Source organism: Terrapene carolina, unplaced genomic scaffold, assembly GCF_002925995.2.
Source record: "Terrapene carolina triunguis isolate 2854851 unplaced genomic scaffold, T_m_triunguis-2.0 Scaffold21, whole genome shotgun sequence".
In the NCBI taxonomy this organism is placed as follows: Eukaryota; Metazoa; Chordata; order Testudines; family Emydidae; genus Terrapene; species Terrapene triunguis.
Window position 1 is genome coordinate 23,129,919 of NW_020664372.1, and position 21,241 is coordinate 23,151,159.

Here is a 21,241-nt window from a genome sequence, read left to right on the forward strand (position 1 = left end):
CACAAGCACCTACATATTCAAAGCACTGTACATACATTAATTAATTTATCCTTACAACACCCCTGTGAGGTAGTTAAGTGTTCATATCCTCAGCTGAAGCAGAGGTGTAATGACTTGCCCATAGCCACACAATGAGTCATTGGCGGAGCCAGGATTACCACAGACAACTTCCTTGCTCTCAATTCTGTGCACGTTCCTGAAGAGGCGCTTGCCTCCCAAACATGTAATTATATATATGTCACCTTTAATTGTTTCAATATCTTTATTTATGAACTGATTCTCTCTCTCTTAAACCATTGTACCTTTCATTGCGACATCACCTGTTTGTGCTTTACAAGGGAGCTCAAGGGGGAACTTTATATCTCCATGATCATGAAGTCTGCTCCAAGAAAGGTGTTAACTAAGCCCTTATGCAACCTAGAAGATGAAATAATGAACAATATTAGTGAAGGTGCATTTGTACACGTGGACAGGGACAATGAAATAACACACGAGCTGGACATAAATATGCTATAATTTAGGAGATGAATTATTAAGGGAGAGGAAATTATAGTTGTCTGTTTATACTCACCCAGGAGGATAGCTTGCTTAAACAAAACATGCTCTGACATAATTGTAAGAAACTTGGACATTTAATAAATGAAATACTTTTATATAAAAGGTAAGAGGAAGTTAGATCTGTACTTGGTTTTTGGAGGCAGAAGGCCAGATTCTCAGTTGGTGCAGCTCTGATGAACTTAATGGAGATATGCTGAATTAAACCATCTGCAGATCTGGCTCAGAATTTTTCCTATAGATATATCACTATGAAGATAATGTTTACAGGCTGAGAGAGAATACATGGGTCTAAGGCAAACTTTCTTAACTATCATGAAGGCAGTTAGGAAGCAGAGAAAAGAAATAGTTACCTATGTAACCAAAGTCTGCTCTTCATTTCAGGCATCTAATTTATTTTCTGTCTTCTCTCTTGTAAACTTCTAATAAATACAAATTTTGGGTTTTATCCAACCTGAATTGAATATTGTGTGGTCTAGCCTGATTAACTTAATTGCTGATGGTCTTGAAAGGCTCTTGTCTCTGTCCTCTCTGGGGATGCTGGGGAAAGGACAAACACTAGCCTGGATATTACTTGTGGACACAGAGAAGGTGGGAGGTCTTTTTTTGCCTAGAACAGTGCCAAAGAAGGACCTGTGAGCACAGCTGTGAGAATAAGAGGGCTAACCTATCTGAAAGTACAGAGCACAATTGCATAACACTGTTCAGATTCATTTCAGCTATCAGCTGACAGCCGGTTTCTGACCTGTCCTAAACTCCACTTACAACCACAATATTGGCTGGCTGATTCTAAAGGTTAACTACACTCCCAAGGAGATCAATAAGACACAGTAAGACCGATTTTTTTTCTATTGTCCTGCACCTTATATAGACAATTTGTACCATTGCAAAGTAAGTGTAAAATCATAGGCGTAGTTTGACTGCTATATTTGGGGGAGGCAGGGCCAAGCATGGGCACGCCCATGCACACCTGTGCACACTGAAGCCAGTTTCCTTGGCTCACTGGCTCTCTCCCCCCACCTGGAGTGGTACCTGGGCTGCAGGTGCTGGGGGAGGGGGGATGGGACAATTTAATGGGGGAGCAGGAACCCCAGCTGCTGCTGCTGCTGCTGGCGGCCACTCCGGCACCAACTGCTGCAGCCGCCTCCCTGCTGGGGCTGGGGCTGCTGCTGAAGAGGGGATGCCACATGTAGGGCTTCTGCTTTCCCCCACCCATTCCCCTGTCCCCTTCTCTTTGCCCTGCCCTATCCCACTGTCTCTTTCCCCTTCCCCCAGCTCCTACCCCCACAGGCACTCACCGTTGTACAGGAAATAGGTGGGCACTGGGATCCAGGAGGCAGTGACCCGGAGTGCAGGGGAAAAGCTGCTCTATGCCTGGGGGGTGGGGGGAAGGAGGCACAGCGTGGGAAGGACAGAGCCCCCCTTCTGGGCAGGCCAAGCAGAGCAAGCCCTTCAGGGCAGCTCGGTGCACACAGAAATGGGGGGGAGTGGCATGTGACCCTGCGTGATACCCACCATGCTGTGCCTGAACCTCCCCCCCACTACGCCTATGTGTAAAATGCTACTAAATGGGAATGATAGTGTAATGCTGGTGTCAGTGCCTGCAGCAGGTAAAGGGCAGTGGAGTCAGGCCCAACTCAGTATTGCCAACACCAAGTGCTCAAAAATCATGAGTCAGGCTCCTCAAAATAATGAGATGGCTTAAAAATCATGACTTTTGTAGACGAACCATTTTGGGGATCAGGGCTAGATATTTTACTCTTTTTAAAAATGAAAGAGATACTCATGCAATCTCTCGATGCCAGCAGCTGGAGCTCTAAGGAAGACACCAAACATCATGCGTCCTGCAATAAAATTGCAAGAGTTTGCAACACTGCAATATAGCCGAACTACTTTCTCACCATTAAGTCTCTCCAACTCAGGACTGAGGCAGACAGGAAAAGCAGGGAAGGGAAGCATGCACTTATCTGCTACTGCCTGTCTCGACCTGTTCTATGGTTGAAGGACTTCTTTCTCTAGAGCTGTCAATCTTTGAGCAATTAATTCTTTAAGTATTTTGGGCCCGATTCTGAACTCTCACTAGTGTTAGAGGAGAATCAAGCCTTTTAATTTAACATTACACCAATAAAAACTGTTAGTTTATTTGAGTCCTCTGAAATCTGACTTTTCATTCTGTTCTGCACAGTCCAACTGGGCTTGATTCCATTAATATCATCTTGCTCGCCCAGTACCGTAGCCATGCCTGCTTCCTCTTTTAAGTGCATCACATTCAAGACATGACAATTTGCACAACTCCACCTTTCCTATATCTCTTTCCTCATCTCCTCCTCTACTCTCCCCAACATGATTCCCTACAGTCTTCTCTCATGACTACTCCCTTTGTCTCTTTTCCTATTCTTGACTCTGCCTTCTTTAATTGCATTACTGTATACTTGGAACAAGCACAGCCTCCTACCTAATATTCACTAAGCATCCTCCCTCTCCTCTTTCAAAAAAACTGCTGTGGAACCATCTGTTCCATGAATCATTTCGGCTACAATGACTGCATCCCATCTGTTTGTTCTGCATTATACTAACTTTGGCTTTTGGACAGTAATGGCCTGTTCCAAAGCCCACAGAAGTCAATGGTAATCTCTTTACTGACTTTAATGGGCTTTGTTTCAGGCCTTGAGATCTTAGGGGTAGCGATGCCATTATTTCTTTGACACTTTTCCCATTTACAGTGTGATGTACTGATAGATCTACAATGCTCATAAAAATGCCACCCAGGCAGAAATTAAGTATTTTTATTTCTAAAACAGGTTTACTCCAATGATGACTTACCTTATACCTCAATGCCCCCTCTGCTTAATAACTTACCGGTAATTCCCTTAACATTTCCCCCAAATTGTACGGATAAATTTGGTCCTTTTCAGGGCACACTCCTTACCTGTCTCTTTTGTGGGCTTAAGGTGACAAAAGCTTATCTGCAAATGGGTGAAATAACCATTCTTTGTGTAACATCTAATTGTGGTGTAGTAAACCCAGACAGTTTGCCGTTTGTCCAACAACTTAAGTCTATATTGCCAACAAGACACTGATAAAAATGTCCAGCCTAAAAACTGGATTTTCTCTGTATATCAAGAAATTAATAGTCTCTTACTAGCCTCTGGTGGATAATTAATCAGTTTCTTACATGAATGTATCCAAGTCATTAGTTTTTGTAATCTCAATACACACCATTGTGGAAAGACTAACTGCATTTAAATCTTTTAGCAAACCTATCGGGAAATAAATGGAAATATTTTCTCTCTTGTAAATTGTCACATTTAAAATTAATCAAAATATGACATAACTCTCATGGCAAATCCAAAGGGACATACCTCCTTGCAGATCAAGTGCCACCCAGATTGATCTCTAGTGAGGATCTTAAGGTGGTTTAACTGGACATTTAGTTTTTCCATCACTGGCGATCTTATTGTGCCACTGAAGCTTTTGTTGACCACTTGATTACCGGCCATGCAGTGACATTCCTTGGTAAACACACTTCATAATTTGTTGGTCTTCCATCCTAATATGTCCTTATCAAGAAAGCCTCTGAAACCAAACCAGTGCAGATGGTGGCGGTTGCTGGGTTTGGTTACAAATAACCTCATTTTTTATCTTGTCCAACCACTTAATATGGAGCAGCAGATGAAGAGTATGAGAATAAAAAACTTCAATCTGCCACTCTTCATCCTTCCTCAGATTTCATGTTTCACTGCCGTATACAGTAGTGTAGGCATGCGTGGCTGTCCCTCCCCCGCCAGTCTCGCATGCCCCCAGGCTCTCTGGCCTCTGGCAAGACAAGGCTTACCGGGGGATTAGCAATCTCAGAGGGCCTGGCCCTCTAAACAGGGTCAGGCAGCAAGTAATCCAGGGCTCTGGCCTCAGCCAAAACACAGCAACAAGCTCAGGCCCTCAGGCGAGGCAGAGCGCCATACAGTCTAAAGGCTCAGGCCCTCAGGCAGGGTGAAGCGCCAAACAGTCTGACATCTTAGCTCTGGCAGACGGCAGACAAACGCAGGCCTTTTGGCCTAAAGTGGGGAGGCTGCCACCTCAGGGGTAGGGTTGGCAGCAGGGAGTAGGGGGACCCAGGTCCACCCTACTCCACTGGGTCCCAGACCAGGGCCTTAACAGTGGCAGAGTGTTCTGCCACTGGGTCAGCGGGGATCCAACCAAAACACGCTGACCTGGATTCAGGCCACAATCCAACCAGACTATAATCTAGTGTCCTTGAGATACTTCCTATGACCCCTTCATTTGGTACCTCGGCTCCATGAGTGTCCTCTGTCTCTCTGGGGTAGATAGCCAGCGGCAGTCCCAGCAGCTCCTCAGCCCCCTGGTTGGCTGGCGACTCTGGCAATTGTGACAAATCCTCAGCACTGCAGGGATCCTCTTTAGGCTCCAGTCCCAGCAGCGAGCGATAGGCGTCTGTCTCCTCCGGTAGCTCCAGCGCAACTGAGATGCAGGGCCCACCTTTTATACTTCCTGCCCCACTGCTCTGCTTCCAGTGGGACGGGTGTGGGTGTCCTGGCTCTGTCCACCAGGGAGTGGGCAGGGGATCCTCCCTCCCTGGTGGACAGAGGCTACTCCCCCTCGCTACACCTCTCCCCGATCAAGTTCAGCACCCAATCATTGGGGCTGGTCAGGTCTCCTTCCCACAACACAACACGTTCTCATTTGTGAGTCCTTATCGGCCCAATGTTGCATCGTGAAGGCAAAAGGTTGGAGGGCAAAGTACCACTGCATTAGCCGGGCGTTGATATCCTTCATGTGCCGGAGCCATTTTAGGGGTGCATGGTCGTCGATGAAGGGGGCCTCCCAGGAGGTAATAGCCAAGGGCCCTTCATGGCCCACTTGATTGCTAGGGCCTCTTTTTCAATGACTGAGTAGTTGAGCTCTGACTAATATAGAGCACCGGGTGTTCCTCCCCATTGATGTTCTGGGAGAGGACCATGCCCAGTCCCACCACCGAGATGTCCATTTGGATGACGAAGCTGTGGGTGAAGTCAGGGTTGTACAACACGGGTTCTCGGCATAGATGGTCCTTCAACATTTGGAATGCCCCTGTGCAGTTGGGGGACCACAATATGCATTGTGGCTGGTCCTTGGTAAGCAGCTCGGTCAAGGGAGCAGCAACTGTGGCAAAGTCGGGTATGAAGCTGCGATAGTACCCGACCAACTCCAGGAATTGTTGCACCTGCTTCTTGGTGGTTGGAGTCATGTGGTCTCATATGGCTTGGACCCTTCCCATCAGAGGGCTCACCTGACGTTGCCCAAGGGTGTACCCGAGGTACGTGGTCTCCTGCCACTAGATTTGACACTTCTTTGGGTTTGTGGTCAGGCCTGCCGCCCGGAGGGTCCTCAGCATGGCTGTTACCCAGTTTAGGTGGTCTTTCCAGTGGTGTTGAGAGAGGCTGTGGCGTACCTGATGTGGGGCTGCAGCAGACAGTCCATCAGAGGCTGGAAGGTCACGGGGCTCCATGAAGGCCGAAGGGCATTCTAGTGAAGTGGTAAAGCCCACTGGGTGTGGCGAAGGCAGTTTTCTCCTTCGACCCTGGTTCCAGTGCAATCTGCCAATAGCCCTTGGTCAGATCTAGGGTAGTGATGTAGTGGGCCTCTTCTAGTTGGTGGAGAAGCTCGTCGACTTGGGGCATCAGATAGGCATCATACTTAGAGATGGTGTTGACCCTCTGGAAATCGACGCAGAAATGGCAGATTCCATCTGTCCTGGGGACCAGAACTATGAGGCTGCACCACTCACTGTGATTTCTCAATGACCCCTAGGTCCAGCATCCCCTGAACCTCCTGTTCTACTATGTCCTGCTTTCAGCACAGGAGGGGTCTTGTGGCCTCGTGAATCACTTCTCCAGGGTTGGTGTGGATGGTATGTTGGACTAGGGTGGTCTGTCCAGGTAAAGTGGTGAAAGTCCTGGGGAAGGCCTCCAGCAGGTACTTGGCCTGCTTCTGCTGGGCCTCTGTGAGAGTGTCCCTGAGCAGGGGCTCCTTGGGCTCAGTTGTCATGGAGGCCTGGGGCCCCAGTTCCGGTTCAGGGGTGTATGGTGTGATCAGTAGCCCTTCCTGCTTGCACCATGGCTTCAGGAGGTTGATGTGGTATATTTGGTGCTTTCTTCATTGAACTGGTTGGTGGACCGCCTAGGTGATGAGGCCTGCCCAGTGGATCACTTCATATGGGCACTGCCAATGGGCTAAAAGCTTGGACACCTTGGAGGGGAGTAATACAAGGACCCGATCTTCTGGCTCGAAGCTCTGAGCCTGTGCTTCCTGGTTGTAAGTTCTCGCCTGGACCCCCGGGCGGCCTGTAGATTCTCCTTCGCTAGATCTCTGGCCCAGGCCAGGCATTCTTGTATTTATATCACGTATTGTAGAGTCCCCGGGCCCAGGACGGAGTCTGTTCCCAGGTCCCTCGCACCAAGTCAAGCAACCCCCGAGGTTGATGTCCATACAGAAGTTAAAATGGTGAAAATTTGGTGGAGGCTTGCGGCATCTCCCTGATGGCCAGCAACAGGGGGGGAATCAGTTGGTTCCAGTGGTGCAAGTGTAACCCACACACCTTCTGGGTGTGGTGTTCAGTCTCATCTAGTGGCACCGAGACCACTTAGAAAGAGAGAGAGAAATTGAGTCTGCTCTACAGACTCTAACAGCCAGTTGGCTTTTAGCTCATGCACTAAGCTCCAGAGGCCCCAGGTTCCATCCCACCCACTGACGTCCGGGGTCTGTCGTCGTTATACAAGTCCTTCGGGGGGAACTTCGAGAGCATCTCCTTGAGGGTCTGGCTGAATCGTTCGACCAGCCATCTATCTGGGCATGGTGTCTGGATGGAGGCTTGAGGCTGGGCACTTTAAGGAAACTCCATTATTTGGACTTTTGAGTAACCAGTGAGGTACTATAGAAGCTGTCTTGTGCTGGCTTGGTAAATCTAAGTATTGGAATATCCACCAGCGTTTGGGGTTTGTCTGCCCCGTTCTGTTTTCAGTTCACCCTAATTGAGTGACCTCAGCTGGCTCCCATGGGCAGCATCGTCACACTAGCTGCTGCCTGCTTTCTCCACTATGTGTAGGGGATGTGTGATTGTCCCTCCGCTCTCGGGGATCTGGGAAGACAAGGGTTACTGGGGGATTAGCAATCTCTGAAGGCCTGGCCCTCTAAGCAGCAAGTAGTCCAGGGCTCTGACCTCAGGGAGGACAAAGCAACAAGCAGTCTAACCAGCTCGGGCCCTTAGGCAGGGAGGAGAAACACACAGTCTAGAGGTTCAGGCCCTCAAGCAGGGCAGAGCACCAGTCTAGAGCAGGGGTGGGCAAACTTTTTGGCCCGAGTGCCACATCGGGGTGGGGAAATTGCATGTAGGGCTGGGGCAGGGGTTTGGGGTGCAGGAGGGAGTGCGGTGTGTGGGAGGGAATGCAATGTGCAGGAAGGGGCTCAGGACAAGGGGTTGGGGTGCAGGAGGGGTGAGGGATGTATGAGGGGGCTCAGGGCAGGGGGCTCAGGGCAGGGGTTTGGGGTGCAGGAGGGGTTCAGGGTGCAGCAGGGGGCTCAAGGTAGGGCATTGAGATGCAGGAAGGGTTTGGGGTGCGGGCTCCGGCCCGGCGCCACTTACCTGGAGCGGCTCCGGGGTGGCAGCGGCATGCACTGGGGCCAGGGCAGGTTCCCTGCCTGCCTGCCTGCCTGCCCTGGCCCCGCACCACTCCCAGAAGCGGCCGGCACCACGTCCATGTGGCCCCTGGGGGAGGGGGAGCTTATCCATCAACCAATCAATGAAGATATTGAACAAAGGTGGTGACATAGTGCAGTCTTGCCTAACTGTGGGGATAGGAAACCATGTATCTGCCATTGACTCAAACATGGCTTTCTGTTCCATTATAGAGCTCTTCTATCAATGACAGTATCTTCCTAGGGATGGCATGTCACCTCATCAGATCCCATAGACTTGCTTGTTGCACTGAATCAAAGGCCAGATGAAAGTCTATAAAAAGTTCGGTGCGCAGCTTATTAAGTTCAGCCATCTAATCAATGTATGACCACTACTGCAATGGATAAATACATAGAAAGAAATATAATATTAAATCTGTATTTACAGTTAACTCTGCTACAATGTGGATTTACTAGCTAGATTCTCAATATGGAGTTACTAGCAGAACATATGCCACAATATATTGCCAGTAAGCACAGAGAAGCTTATTGTTTTTGCTGCAGCAACTAGAATATTTTCTCCTTTGTTTACTTGAAAACATACTAGTTTAATATATTATAGACATGAAAGAAAACTAGTATGAGCATCAAATGAACTAGGGATGATGTTTATATTCAGCAATATTTTCTAAACTTGATTTTATTAAATGCACACACACAAAAAGTGAATGCAACCTTAAGGATGCATTGCTGAAATAAAAGTCAGGAAATACAAAAATTAAAGACCAATATCTTTCATTATGCTAGACTGAAAGTTCTGTGTTCTGTTATGTATATTCAGGGCACTAAGTACTCCATGCTATACAAATTACCATAAATTCTGTGGTAAGACCTCTGACTGATATGATGCACCAATGCAACGGAATTGTATTGAATTTTATACATTTGTTTGAATACTAATAAAAACCCTCTAAGTTTGTATTTTTTTCTATGCATTTCAGTCTGCTGTCTAACTTCCCATTTGCTGTAGGATCATATGTTAGAGACTTTACTGAAAAATCTGGTGTCAGTGTCCCTGTAGCGAGGCGGTGGGATACCCCACAGCCCTGCTGAGGGCAGAACCTCCCCTAACACCAACGTGGGCGGAGACACTGGGTCCGGCGCCCGCCCCTCAGAGGTCACGGCGCCGACCCGGAAGTATAAAAGCCTGCCTGCAGAGCTCAGTAGAGAACAAGCCGCCGGAGAGAGCAGATGTCTGTGGCCGAGCTCCCGCTTGGGAGATAGCAGCAGGCTGCGACCAGCCTGAGGACTCACCAGGCCAGCCAAGCCTACCCCTCGCCCATTACCCCGAGGAGGACTGGCCAACCCTGCCCCGTTCCAGCTACACCAAGGAGGAGCCAAGCCTGCCCCGTTCCAGCTACCCTGAGGAGCCGAGCCTGCCCCTTTCCAGCTATCCTGAGGAGGAGCCGAACCTACCCTTCGCTGCCTACCCGGAGGAACCGATGCTAGTGAAGACCACCGAGGACACTAGTCTGACCCAGGTACCCTACGAGGGGGAGTGTGGAAGTAGCCCGGGGGCAGCCGACCCCAGTCTGGCTGCAGCACTGCCAGAGCCTATGTCAGTGTGTTGCGGCCAGGATCCCCACTGACAGCAGCAAGTTTCCGCTGCTGCTAGGGCCCCGGGCTGGGATGCAGTGGAGTGGGAGGGCCTGTGTCCCCCCTGCCACCCACTCCTTGGGTGGCAGACTCCCCCTTTCCCTGGCCTAGAGAGGCTGGGACCTCTCACTTATTGACTCAGCCCCTGCTTAAGGGCCTGGGTTCCTGACTATTTGATTGCTGCCCCGCCCGGACCTAGGGCCTGGGCTGCTACAAACTCATTGACTCAGCCTCTGCTTAAGGGCCTGGGTTCCTGACCTATTGGCTCAGCCCCTGCTTAAGGGCCTGAGCCCCAGACTGCGTGGTTGCTGCCCCGCCCTGATTGAGGGCCTGGGGCTTTTCCTGAACTATTGGCTCAGCCCCTGCTTAAGGACCTGAGCCCCTAACCGTGTGTTTGCTGTCCCACACTACCGCCGGACCAGGACTGATGGCGGACCAGAGCGAGGCGGTGGGATACCCCACAGCCCCGCTGAGGGCCGAACCTCGGCCGAGACCTCTACAGTCCCTTAATTCATTCACCTGTCTACTGCAAATTGGTGGGAAGTCAGCCACAGGTAGGAGCAGGAGGAGGTAGAAAGGCTGCAGAGGGCATACAGACCACACTTAGGTAAGTTTGCTCCAGGCTGATTAGTTTTTACTTTGAAGATTATGCCAGCCTGAAGTTTCGGCAGTCCTGGTCTAGCTGTCTGGGAAATTCCTTCTCATGGCTCAGTGTTAAACTTGTTTGCCCATGAGTACAGCCATTGAAAACAGAATAGATTGGAACAATTGCCTTCTGTGTCTTACATGTGACTTTCCTGTTAATATATTCCACAATTATATTTGCCTTTTTTCACAACTGCATTACATTGTTGGCTCATAGTCAACTCATCATCCACTATAACCCCCAAATCCTTTCTAGAAGAACTGCTGCCTAGTCATTTATTATCCACTTTGTATTTGTGCATTTGATTTGTTTCCCTATGTGTAGTACTTTACACTTGTCTTTATTGAATTTAATCTAGTAGTTTTCAGATCAATTTCCCAATTTATCAAGGCCACTTTGAATTCTATTCCTGTTTTACAAAGTGCTTGCAACCCCTCCCAGAGTGGGGTGATCAGCAAAAGGTTATTTAAGTGTACTTTTCACTCCATTATCCAAGTATTGAAAATACTGAATAGTAGTGGACCCAGGATCCCACTAGATACATCCTCCCGGTTTGACAGTGAAGTACTCTGAGTATGGTTGTTCACTCAGTTGGGCACCCATCTTCTAGTAATTTCATCTGGACCTTATTTCCCTAGTTTACTTATGAGAATGTCATATAGGAGTGTCAAAAGCTTTACTAAAATCAAGAGGTATTATGTCTTGTGCTTGATGGATGTTGTAGGATTCTTAACTTTTTCATTTCCTGATTTATTTTTTTTTAAACTATGCAACGTTAATCATGAAAATTTAGAGCTACAAGGGACCTCAGGAGGTCATCTAGCATATCTACACCATCCCTATTCTTTATCTAACCTATTCTTAAAAACCTCCAGTGGCAGGGATTCCACAACCTCTCTTGATAACTGTTCCAGTGCTTAACTATCCTTATAGCTAGAAAGTTTTTCCTAATATCTAACCTAAATCTCCCTTGCTGCAGATTAAGCCCATTACTTCTCTTAAGCCCTCATCCAGTAGGTCAGTAACCCTGTCAGAGAAGGAAATTAGATTGGTTTGACATGATTTGTTCTTGACAAATCCATTCTGGCTAATACTTATCACTGTATTATCCTCCAATATGTTAATGCATTAACACAATATTTTGCATTTAATTTCCTTAGGTCTTTTTAAATGTTTTAGAGAAAATAGAAACCACATGAATGTTCATTTCCTGGAGACACACGTACCTCTCTTGTAAATGCCATAGGAGTGTCTTTATTAAGCACATACTCCATGAAGTGTACCATTTATCCATGAGCTTTTCCAGGGGACTGTCAGATTTTAAAAAATTATATTAAAACAAATCTTTACTTATGGATTCAATTGTGTCATGTGATATATGCCTCCGGTGCAATGCTGAATGACCTCAGTGTCCACTGAAGATAATGGAAATGACAACCAGTCACTGATCTTGGTAAAGTTAATGATCAAATATCTGAGAGTTACAGACAGAAAAAAAATCATGTCCCACTGCTTCATCCTTGAAATGAAAAGAAAAACCACTAAGCTAACAGCACACAGTAGTAATGGCTGCCTAAACCTTATAACATTTTGGATCTATTGGAACTCTGACTATGCTATACACCCAAAAGCATTGTGCCGTTGGGACACAAAGGGGTAATAAACATACATTTTCTTTGATCAGGAGCCTGAACATGTAGGTTTGTCTGTGTGTGCAGACAAGGGGAGAATGAGAATTGTAACCCCGTTTTCCAAAAAGGAACTACAACTGAATAGCTTTATATGACTACTAATAGCTGAAAGCCTGTACTGTCACAAGGGTATGGCAGTTGGGCCATGTAATCCATGATCTATGCACTCTCCTTCATACAACCAATTAAATTATTGCATGCAAATTAGCTGTGGATGATTGGTTGAGTTACCTTGATATCACAATGGTCTAGGACTGTTGGCATGGCATAGATAACTGCCATACTGTAGCTGTTCACCTCATAGGTATACTTTGTAAAGTCAAAATGGTTGAGAACTTAAAAATTGGATGGTAATAGACCACAGTCCCAAAGATAATTGAATGTGGTGATATTCTAAACAAAAAGATTTTCTCAGCCATGCTTGTAGCTGTTTTCATCGCTTCACCCTGACTGTACAGGCATTCTAGGCTACAGAGTGATAATCCTGGAATCTTCTTACATCAATGAAGGGGGAGAAGAACCACAGATAACTTTCCATGATAGCACATTCTGTATACAGCTAGCTATTAGAACAAACAGACAAAAAACCCTACAGAATACAGGAAGAAGATATCAAAAATCTAGCAAGCATAAATGTAATTTTTAATACACACTAAACTGTACAAATTATTTGTGTGCCTCAATTTTCTAATAGCTGTCACTGGTACTTTGACACCTATGTTAGATCATGAAAGTACCTAATTTCCCAATAGCTGTTACTGGTAATTTGACACCTATGCTAAATCATGAAGGTACCAATGGGAATAAATTCAGTCTGAGAGATTGCTAGTCTCTGATCCCTAATGAGAAGATGGAGTTGTTCTCTTCATACCTAAAAAGTACAGATTAGAAAAGGATGGTTCTTCACCAAGGGTACACGTACCCATGGGCTACACAGAGGTCTTTCACGGGGTACATCAACTCAGCTAGCTATTTGCCTAGTTTTACAACAGGGTACATAAAAAGCACTAGTGAAGTCAGTACAAACAAAAATTTCATACAATGACTTATTTATATTGCTCTGTATACTATACAATGAAATGTACAGTAAGTATAATATTTATATTCCAATTGAGTTGTTTTATAATTATATGGTAAAAATGAGAAAGTAAGCAATTTCTCAGTAATAGTGTGCTGTGACACTTCTGTACTTTTGTGTGTCATTTTGAGTACTGTACTAAGCAAGTAGTTTAAGTAAGTTTTGGGGTACGCAAGCAAATCAGACTCCTGAAAGAGATACAGTAGTCTGGGCGTCATACAGTGGTCTAATGATTAAAAAATATTGGTCCACTATGGCAATGTACTGACAATCTTCTGGATTGTCAGTACATTGTCTGCACACATATTAAGTGAAGAGGAAGATGAGTGCTCTTCGTCAGTAGTTGCCTCTAAAAGTACACTGAGATTCCATCAGATCCACAACAAAAGCTATTGCACATGTAGCTTTATCAAAGTCTTTAACTATATAGCCACTTGTCTTTCAGAACATATTTCTTTTGGTGGAAATATTGTTCTCCTTGTTCTGTAGAACTGCAGTGGCAGAATGTGGGTATTCCCCAATAAACTTTAAACCAAGCCCACATACATCTATGCAGAAAATCACACTGCGTGACAATGTAGATATGAGTGAATGGCCCAAGTGTAGATGCTTTCAAGCTCTACCATGCTATTTTCTATTGGATGGAAGGGTAAATAGGAATAAAATAATAAAACAAACCAAAATATAGATTGTAAACTTTGAGCGATATTTGAATTTTTCATGGTGATATGATGTAAAATGAATTGATACAGAAACAATAAGAAGAGTTGAAAAATCATCCCTTTTGGCAATTTTTTTCACTGAATTGTCTCACTTTAATTGCAGCCCTTTTGCAAGAAAATTAAAACAATCTGGGATATGTCCTTTGGCCATAGTGCTGTTCCCTATGTTTTGATTCCTAGTATATCAGTTATACATTTGGAGTGTCTATAAAGTATTTTATAACTTTTTAGCCATAATGAAACACTTTTAAGAACAGGTGTTGTACTTAAAAATGATGATAAATTTGTAACTTATGGTGCAAAACACCAAAATACACATCTCACATTTCAGTCATCTGTCACTTCAAGCTGAACCCACCAATTTTAATTTGATGACAAATCTGTGAAGTGTGAAAGTTTCACTCACTTCTGGGGGAGGCAGAGAGAGAGAGAGAAAGCTCTCCCAAAGCTTGGAAAGAGCAGACCTGGACTTCAAGTCTGATGTGCTCTAAGTGCTATTTAAATTCCCATGCAATTCACTACCCTTATTACTGACTACAGTCATGAACCCCAAACATAGGAGACAGGTAGGGAAGAGGTAATGAACATTCCCCTGCCCCCCCTTTTTAAATAAAGTAGCAGAGACTTTATTAAACCACACTGCAGACACAAAATCCAAATCTCTGACATGACAAACCCCAATGTTTTCCACTGGTCCACACACTAATCACTATGGGCATGTCTACACTACAAAGTTAAGACAACTAATTTAAATCAACATCTAGCCGCTGCAGTAATTAAGTCAGTCGCGTGTGTCCACACCATGCTCATTGTGTTCGTGGAGTGCATCAATGCACAGAGTAGCATTGTGTAGCTAGCCTCACGGGGTTTTGGGAAGGGTTTGCAATGCCTCATGGGACCAAAACATTGTCGCAGGGGGAAATGGGAACACGGCTTTGACCTCTCATGAAACAATTTTCTCCCTCACTCCCTCCACTGATTTCAACGGCAAACAGCCTATACTTTTTCATGCCTTTTTTCAAAAGGCTAGCTTAGCCACGCGTATGCCAAAGCCCAAGAAGCATGGACCATGCTCAGCTGTGCACTTTTGTTGTGAGCATTACAAACACTTCATGCCTTATCCTGCAGTATTTCCAAAGCTGAGACAGGAGCCGCCACATGGAACATTGCGATGACCTTCAAGCAGCCTAGCTGCAAGCGATAGAATGAAACAATTCCCGATTGCTGCTGGCAGTCATGCAGCAGCTGAACATGGTGAAGTGCCATTTCTGATCCCGAGAAACAAGCACTGACTGGTGGGATTGCATTGTTATGTAGCTATGGGATGATGCCAGTTGCTGCAGAACTTTCGAATGCGGAAGGCCACTTTCCAGGAACTGTGTGCAGAGCTTTCCCTAGCCCTGAAGCACAGCAACACTAAAATGAGACCTGCTCTGACAATGGAGAAGCGAGTGACAATCGCTGTGTGGAAGCTTGCAATGCCAGACTGCTAGTGGGGAATCATTTCGGAGTTGGTAAATCCACCATAGGAGCTGTTGTTATCAAAGTGCGTAGGGCCATTAAACGACTTCTGCTAAGAAGGGTAGCGATTCTGGGCAATGTGCAGGACATAGTGGATGGTTTTGCCGTGATGGGGTTCCCTAACTGCAGTGGGACAATAGATGGCATGCATATCCCTATCTTGGCACCAAACCACCTTGCCAAAGAGTACTTAAATCAAAAGGGATACTTTTCAATGGTGTTGCAAGCACTGGCGGATCACCCGGGGTGTTTCACTGACATCAGTGTGGGATGGTCGGGAAAGGTGCATGACGCGCGCATATTTAAGAACACAGGTCTGTTCAGAAAGCTGCAAGAAGGGACTTTCTTTCCCGATTGCAAAATAACTACTGATGACATTGAAATGCCAATAGTGATCCTGGGAGACTCCTTGCATCCATGGCTCATCGAGCTGTATACCAGACACCTGGATAGTAGTAAAGAGTTGTTCAACAATAGGCTGAGCAAGTGCAGAATGGTGGTGGAATGTGCCTTTGGATGTTTAAAGGGTCACTGACGCAGTTTGCTTACTAGGTTTGACCTCAGTGAAACCAATATCTCCATTGTCATCGCTGCCTGCTGTGTGCTCCATAATATCTGTGAGGCAAAGGAAGAGAAGTTTCCACTGGGGTGGGGCGTGGAGGCGGATAAGTTGTCTGCTAATTTTGAGCAGCCAGATACCAGGGCAATAAGAAGAGCTCAGTGAGGAGCACTGCGTCTCCAGGAGGCTTTGAAAACCCCTTTAATTAATGACCTGCAGTAATGTGCGCTGCTCTGAATTGTGCCGTACCATAACATCCCCCCATTGCATCAGTTTCCCTGTCCCTCCCCTCACCCCCTTAACTCTCCATGCTAGGAATAAAGAGTATTTCATTCTCGAAACGTTGATTTTTATTGCACAAACATAAAGAAATGGAAAGACCAAGAAAAAAATTTAAACTTGGACAAATGGTGTAATAAAACTGAGAGGGGAGAAACCAAGTTAGCTTGTCTGTAAAAGCACAGTAGTCTTGCCCATCCAAGGTCATCCAATGGCCGCCTTTTGTTCTTATTATCCTCCCGTGGTATTGAGTGGAAGGGATACTGCACTTCCTCCCCCGCCTCCTGGAACTTTTGGGGGAGGGGGATTACAGTGATGTTTGCAGCCGTTCTGCAGGGGCTGCAGAGAGAGTCTAGCCTCAAGCTGTTTCTCCCGAAGCTCAACCAAACACCTCAACATGTCTGATTGCTCCTTCATAATCCGCAGCATTTCATCCTGTGTGCCATACTCATGCTCCTAGGCTGCTCTCCTGCTCTCCATGTTCATGTCTTCAGACAGTGAAATCCTCCAAGCTTTTTGCTCCATATCTGCTGTCCCAGAGGTGTTCATTATGTCGTTGAACATGTCATCACATGTTCGGTTTTTCCGTCTTCTAACCTGGGAAAGTCTCTCCACCAGTGTGTAGGATGAATTGAAGGTCAAGATTTCGACTGTAAGGCATGCAAAGCACAAGGCAACCAGAGTTGCTATTTAAAAACTACTCCCTTTATTCCATTGAAGTGCAAGCCAGAACATAATCAGAATCCCTAGCTATTAAATGAACCGGTTTGCTCTTCCAGCCCTGGTGCGTATGGCCCAGTGGCATGGGTGATGGGCCTTGTGCTGCAATTTGTGGGCAGTCTGTGTTGAGAGCACAGGTGGGCAGGTGGACAATGCCCCTCCCCTTAGCAACAAGGACAGTGATCAGAGACCGGAGACCAGTGTTGAGGCTCCCAAAGTGCAGTCTTTGTCTGGGGTGACTCCAGACTGTGTGTGTTGCAGCTGCAGGAGAACGAAGGACCCCCTGCCTTCCCGTAACACTGCTGGTAGTAGTCACCCTGGACTTGCAGATTCTTAGATCAATGCTGATACCTGCCACCCAAGCCACCACCATGTTAGAGAAACCATGGTTGACGGACCCGGAAATCACCATGGGTGGGGGAATCACATGCTCTATTATTTGCGGTATGAGCACTTGTAGTGAAAACTACCACCATTTCCCGTAGGTGACCCTATGTGATATCAGTCTCCTGTGTCTGGGTACAGACCTGGTCCTTATGCTGCTACGCTGTGTACTGCAGTGATGCCAGCAGAATTAATACTGCAGTGGCGTGGGAAACTGTCCTACCGTGACACCCTCCTCAGAAACCTTCTGCAAAGGATTGCAGAGTACCTCCATGAAAGTTTCCTGGAGATTTCCATGGAGGATTCCCGGGCCATTCCTGTGCAGATAAACAGTCATTTCCGGGGGACACCCTCTGCATAGCTGGAGCAGCCACTGGGAATCAGATAACCACTGCACCTCACTTTTTCTTCATATTAAACATCAAATATAAGAGCATGTAACTCCTACTGTTTGACTGGAATTTCATACTCACCAGAGTGCCTTCCACAGCATCACACTTGGCCATGATGCTGTCCTGCAACTGGCTGGACTACTCTGGGGTTAAAAATAGCTCCTGGCTCTTGGGGAGGATGGATCCCCCACTCGCCTGTCTCCCATTCTCCTCCTCCTCCAAAACCTCCTCCTTGTTGTTGCCTGAGGTGGCCCGGGACTCCGACTCCTGTGAGGTATCCACGCTTTGTGGTGGGGTCGCCACTGAGAATTGCATGCAGCTCATTGTAGAAGCGGCATATCTGTGGTGCAGAACCAGAACGACTGTTCACCACCCTTGCTTTCTGGTATGCCTGCCGAAGTTCCTTGATTCTCATGCAGCACTGCTTCGTGTCCTGGGTGTGGCCTTTTCCCCCCATGCCCCATGCAATCTTCTCGTATATGTCAACATTTCTCCAGCTGGCTCGGAGCTTTGCCTGCACAGACTCTTCTCCCCACAGACCAATAAGATCCTCCTGTGTACTCCAGGCTGGAGTACGTTTGGGGTATTGAGTTGCCATGATCAGCTGGGCTGGCGAGCTCTCCACGCTGATCAAACAGGAAATTGGAATTCAAAAGTTCCCGGGGCTTTAACAGGGGAGGGGCTGTTTCCTGTATACCTGGCTGCTGTACAGTCGAGTTGAAAATGATCACCAGAGCGATCACAGTGGAGCATTGTGGGACACCTCCTGGAGGCCAATTCAGTTGGCTTACACAACACTGTGTATACACTGCTTCTCTGTCAACCCATTAACATCAAATTAAGTACTATGCCTCTCATGGAGATTATAGGCCTAGGACTTAACTCACCCCCATACTAAACTAGCCTTGGGTAAAACTCAAGGATTTCACCACTGAAATTAAGAAAAAAATGCTCTGTTGCTGCTAAGGCACCCTCATCTCAGGAATGCCCCTAACAAGAGAGATAATACCCAGGGTTGTAAAGTAGAGACACCCAGGTGCTGGAAAGTTTTAGGGAGAATACAGAGAGACCCAACAAATGGTAAAATAGATAAGCTTTGAACAGCGACTTTATGTTGACACAAACAATAAGGTCATAAATAAGTTACAATTTGAGCATGAAAGATAAAGTGTAAAAAACGTAGGCAGAAAGGAGGATACATAGGAGTCAGTGTGTAATTGGTTAAATTTTGTTGTTACTTAGGGGTGTGGAATAATCTGATAGGTTTAGTAAATATGAAGGAGATAGCTAGCTTTACCTGAATAATGTAAATGAAAAACAATATTCTTTGGGAACCATCTCCGAACTTCAGTTCAACATCAGCTGCTAGAATTCTAGACCATGACCAGAATCCTGACTGGCTATCAGGTGAAATGTGTCTGTATATTGGGAGTGGTGAGCATAATAGATTTGCTTGACATATGTATTCTGTGTGTATTGCTCATAAATAGATGTTTAGAGCACAGCTGTGTAAGGCTCTTTCACTGGGAAAAGGTCCTGCAGAGTCCTGAGCCCCATGGGCAGGATTGGGTACTTAAAATTGACTAGGTTTCTCCCCGAGCTTTGTGGGTTAGGGTAGGTGCCTTATGCTCTGAGCCCTCGGAAGGGGGTGCCTAAATTAGCCTGGTCATGCCTTCAGTCCTTGGTAGGGTACAGGCAGAGTGCTGTAGATTGTGTGGGTAACAAGGTGGAGTAATTAAGTCGACGTAACAGGCGAGTTATGTTGGCAGAAGGGACCTGGTAGACACATATATTATTAGGTCGATGTAAGGTGGCTTCTGTTGACCAGGTCTATAAAACCACCCTCCACTCCCAGAGCCAGGAATAGTATTTAGGATTCCTGTCACCGATATTCTACTACTGACTAGTAAATAGTTTTTAACAGTGAGTTACACGTATGTGTCAAGTCCTCCTCCAGTGGCTGGTCTACCTAGCAAATACTTCTATAGCTCAAATAAGGATCTAAGCTAAGGATCTGAAGGTCAAAGGCTTCAGATCCTGCTGCTGATCTGTGTGGGAAGATGGTATAGTTGCATATGATTCGTACAGTGAGAAGATCACTTTAAAACAGGTTTTTACTTAAAAACTATGAGAAATCTGTGAAACACCAAAATACACATTTCAGTCATTGTCACACATTTTGCTTGTTTAAGCCACTGTTCAGTGTAAGTTGTGTTCCCCTTTGTGCCTAATACACAGAGGATATATGTAAGTCTGAGCTAGCTCTCTGCTTGAGACGCAGACTCTTTAGCACAAGCTATAACGACTTTTAGCTTTGGAAATCGTAGCTTCAATCCCTGGTGCTGGCCATCACATTTGCAGGTGCCCCACATTGGCATGTTGAGAAGTGTACTTTATATTGAGAGGTTGGGGGGGGGGCTCATAGGAAGGGGGAGTGCATAGGCAGAGCTGCTGGTGTAAAGCAGGCAAGCTTTAGCTGCTCGTGGCTGTATCCAATTACTGGAAGTCCATGAGAAACTACAGAGTGTTTCAGGAAGTGAGTGATGTTCCCTCCAACTGAGAGGTTATGTTGTCATTGCTAAACTTGGAGGGTTGTTCTTGGTGCTCTTGTTTTAAATGGTGATAAAATGTTATAGACACACTGAGAATTTACTGAGGCAGGCCACAGCCTCTCACACATTTCAGGAGGGTTGACATAGTCAGGAGCGGCTGTGTAGTTTCTCCCTCTGATCCCCAGGCAGGCGCAGCTCCCTTTCTCCCTGACTGTGAGGAGTTATCCACCGAGCTACACCAAGGCTTTATAAAAAAATTAGGAAATTAACAAACAAAAGCCATGTTTAGTGACAGTAAAGGTTGTGGCAGGGCACACCACCTCTATGCAGAACTTTACAAGCACAAAAATAAGAAGTTATGGGGAAGATTTGTGCATACTTTTCTCCCTTCATGTTTCCCACAACACTATCAAAAACACCTGCCAACGCTCCATAAGGCTTTCTTTCATTTCCAACAGATACTTAAAAGCAATATCTACTCCAACTTTATCAAACTTGCACTCTAATGCAAAACCTAAACACTGACCTCCTCCCTGGTAAGGCAAAATAATGCCCCAAATGCATGGAATGTGTGTCAGTCAGATGTGCTGATCTGTTGAGATAGCTGACATAAACCATATGAGATCACTGTTAGGATTTTGCATTGGAGTTTTAGTTTGAACACCACGTTGAGAACCTTTGCTTTAGACAATCACAGCAGCAATAATATTTCCATTCAGTTTCTGTGAGAGAATGATACCACAACTCAGACAAGGAGACAACTATATTTCCTTGCTGGGCAACACAATTTGAAGACTTAGCTGCCTGTGGACAAG